At 38.9% G+C, this 16684-nt stretch overlaps 1 non-coding gene across 1 annotated transcript; it reads right to left on the reverse strand.

The window, feature by feature from the left end:
- Positions 1 to 15469: 15469 nt before the first annotated feature.
- LOC130959306 (small nucleolar RNA R71) lies at positions 15470 to 15577 on the reverse strand. The gene has a single exon (XR_009078398.1). It is a non-coding gene; the product is annotated as a small nucleolar RNA R71 (small nucleolar RNA).
- Positions 15578 to 16684: the final 1107 nt, after the last annotated feature.

Raw genomic sequence — 16684 nt, forward strand, 5'->3', positions numbered from 1 at the left:
GCATATCAATTCAATGGCTATGGTGAATTTCTTTGTGACAATCAACCACCACCATCATATGCTTATAGACCTCATCCTTAACATAGCTGCCAACCATACTCCAAAACCCTTTTTTACCAAATACCTACCTATGACCCATATCCAACATATGACTAATCACCCCTACCTCCTCCTTGTGACCATTATGAGCGAAAACCCTTAGAACTACCACAATCCCATCATGGTTACTACCAAAGACCACCTTAATACACACAATCTCTGTACAACCACCAACAAGAACCACCTTCCTACTATGAACTTTTTCTCCAAATTGATGAACCCTCCTATCCATCCCAAGCCCCAATAGATGACTCTCTCACCTTGCTACTTTAAGGGCAAGTGGATATGCAAAGGAACGTATTAGAGTTTGTGACTAACTTGACTAAGGTAGTGTACATTTTAGCCTGCCAATACTTGAACACTCAAGGTGCTTCCGTGGTCATGTGCGAAGGATCAAAAGAAGAGCATAGTATGAAGGAGGGTGAAGAAGGAGGATTTGGATTTTGTATTGGATCAATTGGAGGAAGCCATGATTGTTGAAGAAGAGGAAGAAGTGGTTGAAGATTTAGGAGATGCAAAACCACCATGGGAGACTTAAGAACCTCTCTCCAAAAAGCTTGAATTTGATGTTGAGGAGAGTGTACAACCTCCAAGACATATCATAGTTGGAGACTTTAAGGAGGTCGATCAAGAGGAAGATTCCATCATTGATGAATTCTTGTCCAAAATGGAATCTTCCCCCATGGAGTATGAAGTTGATGATATTGAAGACAACTCTACACCAATTGATATTGGTGACCTTGTTGAAGACTCTTCCAATGAATGTGAAGTTGATGTTGAAGTATATTTCACACAACCCCCAAAATTTGACTTGATTGATGATGAAGAGGAGTTGGAAGAAGTAGGCAAGCAAGGAGAAGTTGAAGAAAGTTGTCAAGAGGTGGAAATAACTAAGGAAGAGCATAAAGGAATAATGCTTGAAGAACCATTGAGGATGTCCCTTCCTAAGTCACTATCCAACATAACATTCAAGTGGGTAAAATTCTTACCCTTAAACTTCATCTTCTCACTTGAATATGGTTTGATTGAAACGGATGGGCAACTTAGAGCTCTTTGTGGAGTTAAAAGTAAGAGGGAGTTGGGTAGTGGTTGGAAGTTTGGTATTGAACTCATTAAGGTTAAACTTTCAAGGCGTAGGCACCATGGTTGGATTAATGCTAGTTTGTGTGGATCTAGAAGGAGAATTCTATGTGTCAACCACCACTATAAAAAAAATACCCATTCAGCCACACTTTTTTTAAGCTACATTTGAAAAGCGTAGCCTATTCTATGAATAGGCTACGCTTTTCTCCGTGTTGCCTTTTTATATGAGAAAAGAATACACAATTGTGGCATTATTTAAAAAGTGTAGCCTTAGATATTTTAGAAATCACTTATAAAGCGTAGCCGTAGGTTGACATCTATAGGTTCACTTTTCGTATCAAAGGGGACACTTTTAGAGAGTAGCTTATTTATTAAGTTTTGGGTGCGTTTTAAAAGTGATGCTTAATATGTCTATAGCAAAAAAATTTGACACTTAATAAATTTTTTCCCTCCTCTTAACTTTTTCCCGGTGTAAAGCACACACACTCTGAAAGCTCACACTTAGTGAAAATTTTCAGTCCCTCCAAAGCAAAGAAGTCACCCTTTCAGAAGAGAAGAAAACCCTCCAAGTCCAAAACACGAAGAAAACCCTTTCAGAAAATCGTGCCTCCTGCACCGCGCGAAGATCGTGAAGCCTTACCGTCACGAAGATCATCGCACCCCAGTCCCCACTCACCACTCAGCGCCACACCGTCATGAAGATCATGAAGCTCACACCGTCGTGAACCCTCCTCCACTGGTCATCACGCGCTGCCCATACCATCATCGATCTCTGTGCTTCTCGTCGTCCTCTCTGTGCTTACGTCGTCGATTAGGTAAGTATTAATTTCTATTTGATTCTGAAATTTGAAGGGTTTAGGGTTCTGATTTTGGAAAACTATTGAGATCGATGTACCGAGTTATAAATTTCTCTTCTTTCTCTAAAGACTATACTGAGCTGATATGAAGCCCTAGTTTGGCAAGTCCATCTACACAGAAATTCCCCTCTCTCCCAGTCTCTGGTTAAGAGGTCGCGAGATTCATCAATAAGAAGTCCATTGGGCTCAAGCTCTTTATCCGTCGAGTTGCTGATGCCCGAGGGGCTACTACACTCACCGCGCACTTGCATCACCACCTGAGCTTCGCTACCGCTTCGACTCTACGACCTCGCAAGGCGCTACTATAGTGCTCTTTCGGCCTGCCGCTTTCTCAATCGCTTGGTAATCAGAAACACAACAACTATGCTCTTATTTATTTCTTGTATTTCAATTAGAATGTTGAAATCTGAGAGTAACCAAGTTGATGCATGAGCTAGATATGCCATTTTGTTGCTGAAATCGTATTTGGGTCCGGTGACATTTTAAGTTGATTCCATCGAATACCCAATTCTGCATACAAAATTATTGTCTTGCTGTTTAAAGTTCCAATCTTTATGGATTAATTGAAATGAGTTTTGGTGCTGTTGCTATATTAATTTTCATTTTTGCTTGATCCTAGCTCATTGTTAGTTCGGGAAATCGGTTCTGGGTTTGGAAATTTGAGCTTTGTGCTATAAAAATACTAGATTTGAAGCCTTAGAAAATCGCCTAAATTCCATGTAAGTTAGGTTTTGTGTGTGACCCATTGGTCAATGGAGTAAAATTGATGATCTATTTAATCCTAAATTTCTGTTGTGAGGTTAGCTACTTGATTGTACATTGTGAGATATATTGAAGCTTTGCAAGTAACTGCTTGAATGTGCTTTGTTGTAAAGGGTTTTTGAATTGATGACATGGTATTCGTGATTGAAATCAAATAATCTTTTAGTAGATTATCTTGTTACTCGAAATTGTTGATTTGTTGTGACCCTCACCAGTGTGAAAATAAATGGATTAAAGTAATTTATCTTATACTTTCTTGCATTTTTTGTGTATCTTGGTCCGAGTTTCAACTAGTCCACCTGCTATTCCACTATTGTGATGGCTTATAATAGGTTATATACTTATATATTTTATATTTATGGTCTGTGAGTGATTCAACACATCAAGAAAAAAATTCTCTAAACTTTTATAAAGCTTATTACTTACATGTCTAATCAATTAAGATTTGATTAACTTACAACAGTACAACAGAAGAGATAAAACATTATACCATTTGCCCTAAAATATAGTTAGAATTTTATAATTTCTTTTCTTTTTATATATACATAAAATAAGAAGAACTGATGGCATTACTCAATATTTAATTTTCTTGGATCATATTTAATTTCTTTCACTCACAATACTGAACAAATTTAAATTGGTACAGTTGTTTTCAGCGCTGGTATGTGCTTTTCGCCAATTAGTTATAGTTTTGCGCTCAATATGAGTATGTTCCTAATGGGACACTCCATCATCACTTACATGGTAACGTGAGTTTCACTTGATTTTTTCTTAGACAAAGTTGATGACCTCATTGATTTCTCCTCTTCTGTGATTTGGTTGTCATATGTGAAATGTTGCAGGAAGTGGAATGTTAGTGTTGACTTGGGACAAGAGGTGCAAGATCGCTATTAGTGCTGCAAAGGGCTTGGCATATCTGCATGAGGTATATATGTATATCTTTGTATTTTGTTATTTAATTATAGATTCTTATAGTTAACACTGAAGCTATTAGTTTGCATCATGTGTAGAAAATCTTAGCGCGTGCTTTTAGTTCTAGTTCTTTTTGGGGATAATTTTTGCACAACTTTAGCATGAAATTGAAACAGAATTCTGGACGAAATTAACATACAATTGATATGAAAAATTTTGCCTTAGCTTAGCTATTTCAGAATCAGTAATAAATTGTCGTAGTCTTGGCTAAGAAATTTTTAATTAGTGATTGCTATTCAAGCTACTTTTAGTTTGATTTATTGAATAATGATGATACTGAAAATTCTGTTTGTTAGAGTGCAGAATTTGTTGAAAGGCTAAAAGCCAAGTTTCATGATTGAATTAATTGATGATACATGCTAATGATTACTTGAGATGATGTTGGACTATTTGTTATATATGATGCAGTAAATTGATGATAATATATGTGAATTGTTTGAGTGATTTGTGGCTGGATTGTTGTGTTGAGTAATGCAGAAATTGTTGATTTCATATGAGTATACTTAAATGTGAAAACTGACCAAAAATGGTGATTTATTAATCTTGAGTACTTGGGGCTAATTTAATCTTTTCAAAAAGTCACAATAGGTAAAATAAAGTTAAAATGCAAGGTTAGAGTGAGTGAAAAGTTAGAAATCAATTTTTGACCTCTCAAAACCCAAGGTTACATGTTGCAGAATTATATAGTTTCGACAGCACTTTGTGAACAAAACTGGGAGCAATCTAGCCACTCAAAATGGGTAAAATTATTTTTCTATAAAAGTTTGATATGTCTATATTGTTTCTCTAAAATTTCATAATTTTTCGATATGTGGTTTGGGAGATATGATTTTTAGAAAATGGTCATTTTCTGCAGAAATATTGCTGTCTGAATTCTGGAATAGCAGTTTCAAAACCACATATCTCAATACTCTGAAACTCTTTGCAGGTGAAACTAAAAAGGGGTGAAATATTAGGATGTCTAGTATTTTATGTCCAAATTTTAGAACAATTCGAGTTTTGTAGAGAAAGTTGTGCTTTCTAGAAGCAGGGCTATTCACTGCTGTGACAACATCCTTTCTTTAAAATAAAACCATATTTCAAGAGGTATAACTTTTTCTGGAGAAGTGAAAATTCTCTGAGACTTGAACTCGATGAAAGATGGGTAATTCTAGTTCAACACACGAAAATTTAGGAGAATTCAACAAAAGATGGATTTTATATGATTTTTCTAAATTGGTTACTGCTTGCTATTTTTTTGAAGTGTACCAAACAAGTACTTAGTAATTTTTTGTTTCCTTTTCACCAAATCACATACTACCATACACTCTAGGGTCTGCACACAGCCCTCTTCTCTCAGCAGTTAGCACTACAAGACGCAGCCATGCACCCTCGGTCCCCCTCACGGCTCACGAATGGTGTCGCCACCTTTCCTCTCTCAACCCTCTCTCTGCCTCTCACCATCTGCCATCACTACCCTTTCCCTCTCAACCCTCTCTTTGTCTCTCACCATCTGCCTCTCTTTGTAGCTGTGAATCTATTAAGATTTTTCTGAGTGTTTGATTTTGTTTCCTCTTATTAGTCCACATATTGCTTGAGTTTGTATGAACACTGCATAGCTACTCGGCACACAATGCATATTTATTCTCAAGTCTTGCAGAAGCTTGGCCCACACATTCAACAGGTTTGTTTAGTATAGCCTTGTGATTTAAAGCCTCAGGCACTATATTGTTATTTTCTCTGTTCTTATATTTTACTGCTTGTTTGAAATTAGGTCAGCATGGAAAGTAATGGAGAGGGAGTTTTGATTGATCGGGTACCTCTACCATTTAAAGCTGGTGAGATTGATTTTGGTAAACTAGGAACAAACAACATAGATAGAGATATTTTGCTATAATTTGTATTTGAATGTTAGTTTGTGTTTTTTTAATACTAATGTGTAGTTTTAATTGATTATTATGGTTGATGAGGACAAAAATTCATAAAAAATTTCATGAAAGGGTTACAACTATGTTAACTAGATATTTATGTGGTAGCACCAGATTGGATTTTAATGTAAAAGTGTTTTATGTTGAAGGATGCATAGAATTTAAACTCTATTTTTTAGTTACAATCTTGTAGTCTAACCACAATTTATAATTGATTTGCTTCGTGCAGGTGAGGTAGGGAGCAATCATGATGATTCTATTGTTGATTTTATCAGAAGAAACATGAATTCAAAGCAAGCTACACAAATTCCCAGAAGAACTACAAGGTCTTTAGCTTCATCTTCTACACAAAATTTTGCTTCATCTTTAGTTAAATTTTGTTTGTTTTCTATTTCTTTTTGGTCTTTAGTTTCATCCTATATTATTATTAGTTAACCGGTTTAAATTTCGTTCCTTGGGTTTGAGTTTCTTCTCCAAAATCCCTGGTTGAATCATGGATAAGAGCATGTTAGCTGGTTTGGAATCACTTCTAGAAGCTGATCAGTAAAGAATGGCATCCATGATGGAATAGGTTTAAATTTGTGACAGGTACCTCCTCTTCACTCTATATGTTAACTAATTCCATGTGTTTTGATTTAAGTTTCATGTTCCTAAAATTCTAAGTTAGGTCAGCACAAATAGTTTCAGATCTTTGTCGTGCTTGTTGTTCTGAAGCCATAGCCAAGTTCTCTATTAAACCAATATAACCACTTTTGAATGTTGCATCTGGACATTAAGGGAACAACATTTTTAATTACTTAGAATGGTTGAAGAATTAAAAAAAGAAACAAAGACAACTAAAGTAATGACAATATTCATTTTCTCACATGGTGAAACACTTTTATTAATCATCTGTGTTTGAAGTTGTTCTGTAGAGAATTATATCTCCGATAAGCTTCTTATGTAACTTTTGTTTGTGTAGATTCAAGCTGTATTTTGAGTGGACGAAATCAGGAGAACTCCTCCAACACCACAAGCTGAGATGAGAGCAGGAATGAGCAACTTCCATGATAAATGAAGAACATAGGGATAAATGAGCGGGTAATCAGAGAGTGACTCCTGAAGTGATAAGGGATGTTTCTTTACTAGCTAGAATGATGGCTGCTAATTTGTATTATTCCCAGATAAAAGATTTTATGTTTGAAGTAATTTATTTTTAGAGAAATAAATTTTATTTTTAGATAAATAATTTATTATTCCAAAATAGAAGATTTTATGGCTACTAATTTATTATGGCAACCTAAATCTTGTTTAAGGATAATTTTTATTATTTAAAGAATAATTACATAGTATTATTATGTATTTATTTTTATTTTATAATGTTTCACTAATTTAATTAAAAATATAGGATTATATATTGTTCCAAGGGTTACCTGAAACTATAGGTTGATCTCGGATGAGATCTTCTTGTGCTGGTCGGAGCCGACGTGTCCGGCAGGTGTGTAGCAGCCGGAGCTGGTGTGTCCGACTTGTGGAACTGAGAATGCTGCTGATCCTTTGTCACCGAGGGGTGGGGGGTACCTGCAAGGGACTCCGATGCTTAAGTTAGCAAGGGTATTAAACAGGTATTGAGTAGAATCAGAGTATGAGTTATACCTGAGTGCTCCAGTGTATTTATAATGGTGAGATGTGACCTTCTTTAGATAAGATAAGTTAGTTATCTTATCTTATCTTATATTTTGTCGAGGTCAGCTTATCTTCCATGAAACCGCCCTTATCTCTATAGGCTTGGGCTGCCCTTGGATCGGGATCGTATTCCTTGAGTTGGGCCCTTCTTTGGGCTTTCCTGTCGATTTGGACCGAGTTCTTTGCGAAGAAGTCGGTCTGCTTGACCTAAAGAGGTTGGTCGTTTTGTCTGTAGAACATCCCGGGTCGGACAGCTCGACCCAGGGTATGAACAGTGCCCCTACTTGAGCTCGGTTTTTTTGTTGAGGTCGAGTCCTGGACTTCGGTCCTTCTTTAATGAAGCCGAACTCAAGCATTTTGTCGATTCCTTTGTAGAAGCTTTTGAATGTAGAACGTTTTTCCTCTAAAAGCGTGCGCTTTTGTATCGGCGCTTTGGGAACGTGCGAGGGTTTAATGCCTTCATTAATTTTAACATTAATTGCCCCGTTTCCCTTAGGCTCTTTATTTTGATTTTGAAAATCCAGAAACGGTTTCTCTCCTTCGCCCTTTTTGTAACTTCTTTTCTCCGCTCTCTTCGCTCTCTGTTTTTTGCTTGCACTTCTGCTTTCTTGTGTTGCGGCTTTCGTTTGGCGATTTTCTGGGCAGCTTTCATTTCTGGGCCTCCATATTTTTTTCTCGAAGCTTCTTTCGTCTCTAGGTTAGTCCCATTTCGTGCTTTCTCTTTGTTTTTGTTTTTGTGATGAGGTTTTGATTTTGATCCTCCTTTTAGAGAAAGTTTGGATCTTTCTGTTTCCATTGTGCCCTAGATTTGTTGAAATGTGCGTTTTGGGAGTTTCTCCATCTTCTGCATGATCCTTTTTGCTTTTGCTTGATGCTTTTAGGGTTTTGCATGTTCTTTTGTTGTTTCTGTTATGATACCGTTGTCCGCATCTGTTCCTCATTTTATTTGAAGGTTGCTTTTGTCTGAAAAAAGGTTGCATCTTTAATGGCCTCTGCTTAGCGTGTTTGATGTGGATGGTTTTTGCTGGTTTAGACTGTAAGGCAATGTTTTTGATGACGTTTTGTGTTTTGCTTTGATGGAAAAATGCTTGCTGTTTGAAGCCTTCTTTTCTTGTTTTGAGAGGTGCTGGGATACGAGAAGTAGGTTTTTCCTAGAAACCTTGCTTTATTATTGCCTCCAAAGGATGCCTCAGGACTTTGGTTTGAGTCTTGGGGTTTTCCTTTTCTGCTATTGAGTTGTTTTCTCCTTTGTCCGAGATATTTTTAATAACCCCATCTTCTTTTCTTACTTGTAGGATTAGTTGGCCTCATGTCTTCTCAAAATAACATTGTAGAGATGTCTTCCAGAGTTCCAGAGGGGATGTCCAATTGGCTGGACTCCCTTGTTTTGTTGTGTGTTTCTGTTGTGGATGCTAAATTTTGCACAGAGCTGAGGAAACGCCATAGGATTTGTAGTAACAGTGCTCGTGAGGAGGATTATGAGCTTGTTGCTCCTGATTCTGATGAGAGAGTTTGTTTTCCGACTTCCATCGAGAGGGAGCGTCCCTTCTTCTATGCCTATGAATACTTCTTTAGTCAGTTGAACATTACTTTTCCTTTTACTGCTTTAGAGACCAACCTGTTGTGGTCGTGTAATATTGCCCCATCCCAGCTTCACCCAAATTCCTGGGGTTTTATTAAAATTTTTCAGCTTCTCTGCCGAGAATTAGATGTAACACCCTCTCAGACTCTTTTCCTTTATTTGTTTGTTTCCGCCAAGTCTGGCGGTTCTTCAAAAAAGAAAGCTTCCTGGGTTTCTTTCAGGTCCGCCCAGGGCCATAAATTTTTTGCTATGTATGATGAGTCTTTTAAGGACTTTAAGAATTACTTTTTTAGGGTTCGTGCTGTCGAGGGGGCCCGCCCCATTTTTCTTGATGAAAATGATGAGCCTTCTTTCCCTCTAGAGTGGCAGAGGGATGTGAGAGTGTCTCGCTATACCTGGGAGATGCTTGATGATGTTGAGCGTGCCTTTGTTGTTGTTCTTGAGAATCTATGGGGGGCACCACCCCATCTTGATACAAAAAGGATTTTGAATGACCCGTCCTTGGTTCGGATTGTTTTGGGTACTTGTTTGACTTGCTTCTACACTTGTTTCTTAATTTTTCTTCCTCTTAATGTGACTGTAACTCTTTGCTGTGGCTGATTCTGTATTTGCAGAGATGTCAAAGAACAACGACTCCATGAAGGCCTTTAAAAAGGCAAAGAAGGCAACTGCTGCTCTGAACATCTCGGCCAAAGTGGCCGGAGAGGGATCTTCTCAGGTCCCAGTGAAGCCTCTCGTGCCGAGTTCTCCTGGGCCGAGGAAAGCAATTCCTACTCCTCAGTTTCGTCAGGTCGATCCTCCACAGACTTCTGCCGTTGCTTCTGGTGTTCCTCCCTTAAAAAAGCAAAAAACATCCGAGCCCTTTAACCTCGATGCCCCAGATTTTGATGCTGTCGAGTTTGTTGACCAGCAAATTGCCCCCTATGGTGGGCTCTCCATGGACGATGTGTCTCTTCTTCAGCATTTGGATTTTATCACCAAAAGTAGTGTGAAAATGGCACATATGGGAGCGGCTATTTTCCGAACTGTTCAGAGGATCCCGATTCATGCCACAAAATCCTTTATGGAGGAGGCCAAATCAGAATTTGATCGGATCAAGGGTCTGAAAGATGAGTTGGAGGTGAAGTTGGCGAAGGTAGAGAAGGAACTGGAGGGTGAGAAGGCCAGCTCTATTGCTTTGGCTGCTTCTTTGAAGTTGGCTGCGGACATGGCACTGAAGCACAAGGATAGTGGTGCGCGAAATTGTGATCACTACAACTTCGCACAACTAACCAGCAAGTGCACTGGGTCGTCCAAGTAATACCTTACGCGAGTAAGGGTCGATCCCACGGAGATTGGTGGTATGAAGCAAGCTATGGTCATCTTGTAAATCTCAGTCAGGCAGACTCAAATGGGTATAGTGATGAACGAAAATATTATAAAAGATAAAGGATAGAGATACTTATGTATATCATTGGTGAGAGCTTCAGACAAGCGTATGAAGATGCTTTCCCTTCCGTCTCTCTGCTTTCCTACAGTCTTCATCCAGTCCTTCTTACTCCTTTCCATGGCAAGCTCGTGTAGGGTTTCACTGTTGTCAGCAGCTACCTCCCATCCGCGCAGTGAAAGCTAATGCACGCACTCTGTCACAGTGCTGCCAATCACCGGTTTGGTTCCCTCCCCTACCGGAATAGAATCACTCTTTTGCGTCTGTCACTAACGCCCAGTAGGTTACAGGTTTGAAGCATGTCACAGTCATTCAATCATTGAATCCTACTCAGAATACCACAGACAAGGTTAGACCTTCCGGATTCTCTTGAATGCTGCCATCAGGTCCTGCCTATACCACGAAGACTCTGATCTCACGAAATGGCTGGCTCGTTTGTCAGGCGAGCACTCGGTTGTCAGGCGATCAACCATGCATCGTGCAATCAGGAATCCAAGAGACATTCACTAAGCCTCGAATGCTTGTAGAACAAGAATGGTTGTCAGTCACCTTGTTCATAGGTGAGAATGATGATGAGTGTCAATCATCACCTTCATCAAGTTGAAGAACAAGTGATATCTTGGTAAAAGAACAAGCGGAGTTGAATAGAAGAACAATAGTAATTGCATTAATACTCGAGGTACAGCAGAGCTCCACACCTTAATCTATGGTGTGTAGAAACTCCACCGTTGAAAATACATAAGAACAAGGTCTAGGCATGGCCGAATGGCCAGCCCCCAAATGATCTAAGAACTAGATGTCCAAAGATGATCAAAGGATCTAAAATAATCCCAAGATGAAAATACAATAGTAAAAGGTCCTACTTATAGAAAACTAGTAGCCTAAGGTGTACAAGGATGAGTAAATGACATAAAAAATCCACTTCCGGGCCCACTTGGTGTGTGCTTGGGCTGAGCAATGAAGCATTTTCGTGTAGAGACTTGTCTTGGAGTTAAACGCCAGCTTTTATGCCAGTTTGGGCGTTTAACTCCCATTTAGGTGCCAGTTCCGGCGTTTAACGCTGGAATTTCTTGAGGTGACTTTGAACGCCGGTTTGGGCCATCAAATCTTGGGCAAAGTATGGACTATCATATATTGCTGGAAAGCCCAGGATGTCTACTTTCCAACGCCATTTAGAGCGCGCCAATTGGGCTTCTGTAGCTCCAGAAAATCCACTTCGAGTGCAGGGAGGTCAGAATCCAACAGCATCTGCAGTCCTTTTTAGTCTCTGGATCAGATTTTTGCTCAGGTCCCTCAATTTCAGCCAGAAAATACCTGAAATCACAGAAAAACACACAAACTCATAGTAAAGTCCAGAAAAGTGAATTTTAACTAAAAACTAATAAAAATATACTAAGAACTCAACTAAAACTACTAAAAACATACTAAAAACAATGCCAAAAAGCGTATAAATTATCCGCTCATCAGATAGCTATGTCTCAGCTTATAGGGAGTTAATGCATCTCCGGGATGATTTAGAAACTGCTCGGTTAATTATGCCGAGCTTCAGGGTCACCTTGTGGGCAGCGTAACTGCCGCCTCTGAGAACCTGATGGAGCAGTTCCGGATTGTTGCTCCTGATGCTGACTTGACTCTCGTTAGTCTTGATAACGTAGTAAAGGATGGCAAGATTGTCCCAGATGATCCCGATGATGATGTTGAACCTCCCTGATGAGCGGATAATTTATACGCTTTTTGGCATTATTTTTAGTATGTTTTTAGTATGTTTTAGTTAGTTTTTAGTATATTTTTATTAGTTTTTAATTAAAATTTACTTTTCTGGACTTTACTAGGAGTTTGTGTGTTTTTCTGTGATTTCAGGTATTTTCTGGCTGAAATTGAGGGACCTGGGCAAAAATTTGATTCAGAGACTGAAATGGACTGCAGATGCTGTTGGATTCTGACCTCCCTGCACTCGAAGTAGATTTTCTGGAGCTACAGAAGCCCAATTGGCGCGCTCTCAACGGCGTTGGAAAGTAGACATCCTGGGCTTTCCAGCAATGTATAATAGTCCATACTTTTCCCAAGATTTGATGGCCCAAACTGGTGTTCCAAATCAGCTCAAGAATGCCCGGCGTTAAACGCCGGAACTGGCACAAGAATGGGAGTTAAACGCCCAAACTGGCACAAAAGCTGGCGTTTAACTCCAAGAAGAGTCTCTACACGAAAATGCTTCAAATGCTCGGCCCAAGCACACACCAAGTGGGCCCGGAAGTGGATTTTTATGTCATTTACTCATCTTTGTAAACCTTAAGCTACTAGTTCCCTATAAATAGGACCTTTTGCTATTGTATTTTCATCTTGAGATCTTTGAATCTTTGGATCCTTGATCATTTGGAGTCTTTTGATCATGTATTGGGAGGCTGGCCTCATGGCCATGCCTAGACCTTGTTCTTATGTATTTTCAACGGTGGAGTTTCTACACACCATAGATTAAGGTGTGGAGCTCTGCTGTACCTCGAGTATTAATGCAATTACTATTGTTCTTCTATTCAATTCAGCTTGTTCTTATTCCAAGATATTCATTCGCACTCAAGAACTTGATGAATGTGATGATTATGTGACGCTCATCATCATTCTCACTTATGAACGCATGACTGACAATCACTTCCGTTCTACAAGCAAACAAGGCTCTAATGTTTATCTCTTGGGTTCTTTAACCGGAATCTTCGTGGTATAAGCTAGAATTGATGGCGGCATTCAATAGAATCCAGAAGGTCTAAACCTTGTCTGTGGTATTCTGAGTAGGATTCAATGATTGAATGACTGTGACGAGCTTCAAACTCGCGATTGTGGGGCGTTAGTGACAGACGCAAAAGAATCACTGGATTCTATTTCGACATGATCGAGAACCGACAGCTGGATAGCCGTGCTGTGACAGGGTGCGTTGAACATTTCCACTGAGAGGACGGGACTGTAGCCATTGACAACGGTGATGCCCAACATACAGCTTGCCATGGAAAGGAGTAAGAAGGATTGGATGAAGACAGTAGGAAAGCAGAGAGACGGGAGGGACAAAGCATCTCCATTCGCTTATCTGAAGTTCTCACCAATGATTTACATGAGTATCTCTATCTTTATCTTTATGTTTTATTCATATATCATCCATAACCATTTGAGTCTGCCTGACTAAGATTTACAAGGTGACCATAGCTTGCTTCATACCAACAATCTCCGTGGGATCGACCCTTACTCGCGTAAGGTTTATTACTTGGACGACCCAGTGCACTTGCTGGTTAGTTGTGCGAAGTTTTGTTTATGCCATGGTATTGAGCACCAAGTTTTTGGATTCATTACCGGGGATTATTTGAGTTGTGAAAAGTAGTGATCACAATTTCGTGCACCAAGTTTTTGGCGCCGTTGCCGGGGATTGTTTCGAGTATGGACAACTGACGGTTCATCTTGTTGCTTAGATTAGGTATTTTTCAGAGTTCTTAAGAATGAATTCTAGTGTTTCAAGGTGATGATCTTGTCATCACCAAAGCTGATTGATTCTCATCAATTTAGCTCTTGAATGCAATGTCCTGCTGAAGCTTGGCTATCCATGTCTAATTCCTTTAGACTAAAGCTTTAGACTAACATTGCATGATTCCTGGAATTCTCATTAAGAATTTTGATACCTTTATTTTCTTTTCCACTTAATTTTTGAAAAATCCAAAAAAATTACTAAATCATAAAAACCAAAAATATGTTATGTTCCTTATTGAGACACTAGTCTCATTTTAAGTTTGGTGTCTTGCATGCATTGTTGATTTGATCTTGGTTTTGTTTTCAAGTCAATAATACAGGGAACTGAAGATTCAGTACATGCAGCAGAGGAAATTATACAGAAAAAGCTGGGCGTTCAAAACGCCCAGTGAAGAAGGAAAAACTGGCGTTTAAACGCCAGCCAGGATACCTGGCTGGGCGTTTAACGCCCAAAAAGGTAGCATTTTGGGCGTTAAACGCCAGAATGGCACAAGAGGGAAGATTTTGTTTTTAATGCAAATTTTTTTTCAAGTTTTCAAAGTTTTTCAAAATCAAATCTTTTTTAAATCATATCTTTTCAATCAAATCTTTTTCAAAATCAATTTCTTTCATTTTTCAAAGATACTTGCTAACAATTAATGATTTGATTCAACATTTCAAGTATGTTGCCTGTTCTGTTGAGAAAGGTTTAATGTTTGAATCATATCTTTTCTTGTTAGCCAAGTCATTAATTTTTTAAAATCAAATCTTTTTAAATTGTTTTTCAAACCATATCTTATAAATCACATCTTTTTCAAAAAAGTTTTCAATCATATCTTCTTCAAAAAGTTTTTCAAAATGTTTTTAAAATCTTTTACTTAATTTTCGAAAATTTCTTCCCCTCTTCTCACATCCTTCTATTTATGAACTAACACTATTCCTCAATGAACAATTCGAACTCCATCTCTCTTGATAAGTTCGAATTCATCTATTTCTTCCTTCTAATTTTCTTTTCCTCTGACACCTCAAGGAATCTCTATACTGTGACATAGAGGATTCCATATTTTCTTGTTCTCTTCTCTTTCATATGAGCAGGAGCAAAGACAAAAGCATTCTTGTTGAGGCTGACCCTGAACCTGAAAGGACCTTGAAGCGAAAGCTAAGAGAAGCTAAGGCAAAACTCTCTATAGAGGACCTAACAGAAATCTTCAAACAGGAAGAACCCATGGCAGCCGAAAACAACAACAATGCCAACAATGCAAGGAAGGTGCTAGGTGACTTTACTGCACCTACTCCCGACTTCTACGGGAGAAGCATCTCTATCCCTGCCATTGGAGCAAACAACTTTGAGCTTAAGCCTCAATTAGTTTCTCTAATGCAACAGAATTGCAAGTTTCATGGACTTCCATTGGAAGATCCTCATCAGTTTTTAGCTGAATTCTTGCAAATCTGTGACATTGTCAAGACTAATGGGGTTGACCCTGAGGTCTACAGACTTATGCTATTCCCTTTTGCTGTAAGAGACAGAGCTAGGATATGGTTGGACTCACAACCTAAAGAAAGCCTGAACTCTTGGGAAAAGCTAGTCAATGCCTTCTTGGCAAAGTTCTTTCCACCTCAAAAATTGAGTAAGCTTAGAGTGGAAGTCCAAACCTTCAGACAGAAGGAAGGTGAATCCCTCTATGAAGCTTGGGAAAGATACAAACAATTAATCAGAAAGTGTCCCTCTGACATGCTTTCTGAATGGAGCATCATAGGTATTTTCTATGATGGTCTGTCTGAACTGTCCAAGATGTCTTTGGATAGCTCTGCTGGAGGATCTCTTCATCTGAAGAAGACGCCTACAGAAGCTCAAGAACTAATTGAAATGGTTGCAAATAACCAATTCATGTACACTTCTGAAAGGAATCCTGTGAACAATGGGACAAATCAGAAGAAAGGAGTTCTTGAGATTGATACTCTGAATGCCATATTGGCTCAGAACAAGATATTGACTCAGCAAGTCAATTTGTTTTCTCAAAGTCTGTCTGGAATGCAAAATGCACCAGGCAGTACTAAGGACGCTTCATTTAAAGAAGAAGCTTATGATCCTGAAAACCCTTCAATGGAAGAGGTGAATTACATGGGAGAACCCTATGGAAATTCTTCATGGAGAAATCATCCAAATCTCTCATGGAAGGATCAACAGAGACCTCAACAAGGTTTCAACAACAATAATGGTGGAAGAAACAGGTTTAGCAATAGCAAGCCTTTTCCATCATCTTCTCAGCAACTGACAGAGAATTCTAAGCAGAACCACTCTGACTTAGCAACCATGATCTCTGATCTAATCAAAACCACTCAAAGTTTCATGACTGAAACAAGGTCCTCCATTAGGAATTTGGAGGCACAAGTGGGTCAGCTGAGTAAGAAAGTTACTGAACTCCCTCCTAGTACTCTTCCAAGCAATACAGAAGAAAATCCAAAAGAAGAGTGCAAGGCCATCAACATGACCGAACTTGGAGAGGAGAAAGAGGCAGTGAACGCCACTGAGGAAGACCTCAATGGATGTCCACTGGCCTCCAATGAGTTTCCTAATGAGGAACCATAGGAATCTGAGGCTCACATTGAGACCATAGAGATTCCATTGGATTTACTTCTGCCATTCATGAGCTCTGATGAGTATTCTTCCTCTGAAGAGGATGAGTATGTCACTGAAGAGCAAGTTGCTAAATACCTTGGAGCAATCATGAAGCTAAATGACAAGTTATTTGGTAATGAGACTTGGGAGAACGAACCTCCTTTGCTCACCAAAGAACTGGATGACTTGTCAAGGCAGAGATTACCTCAAAAGAGACAAGATCCT

The sequence above is a fragment of the Arachis stenosperma genome, chromosome 10, assembly GCF_014773155.1.
Source record: "Arachis stenosperma cultivar V10309 chromosome 10, arast.V10309.gnm1.PFL2, whole genome shotgun sequence".
NCBI lineage: Eukaryota > Viridiplantae > Streptophyta > Magnoliopsida > Fabales > Fabaceae > Arachis > Arachis stenosperma.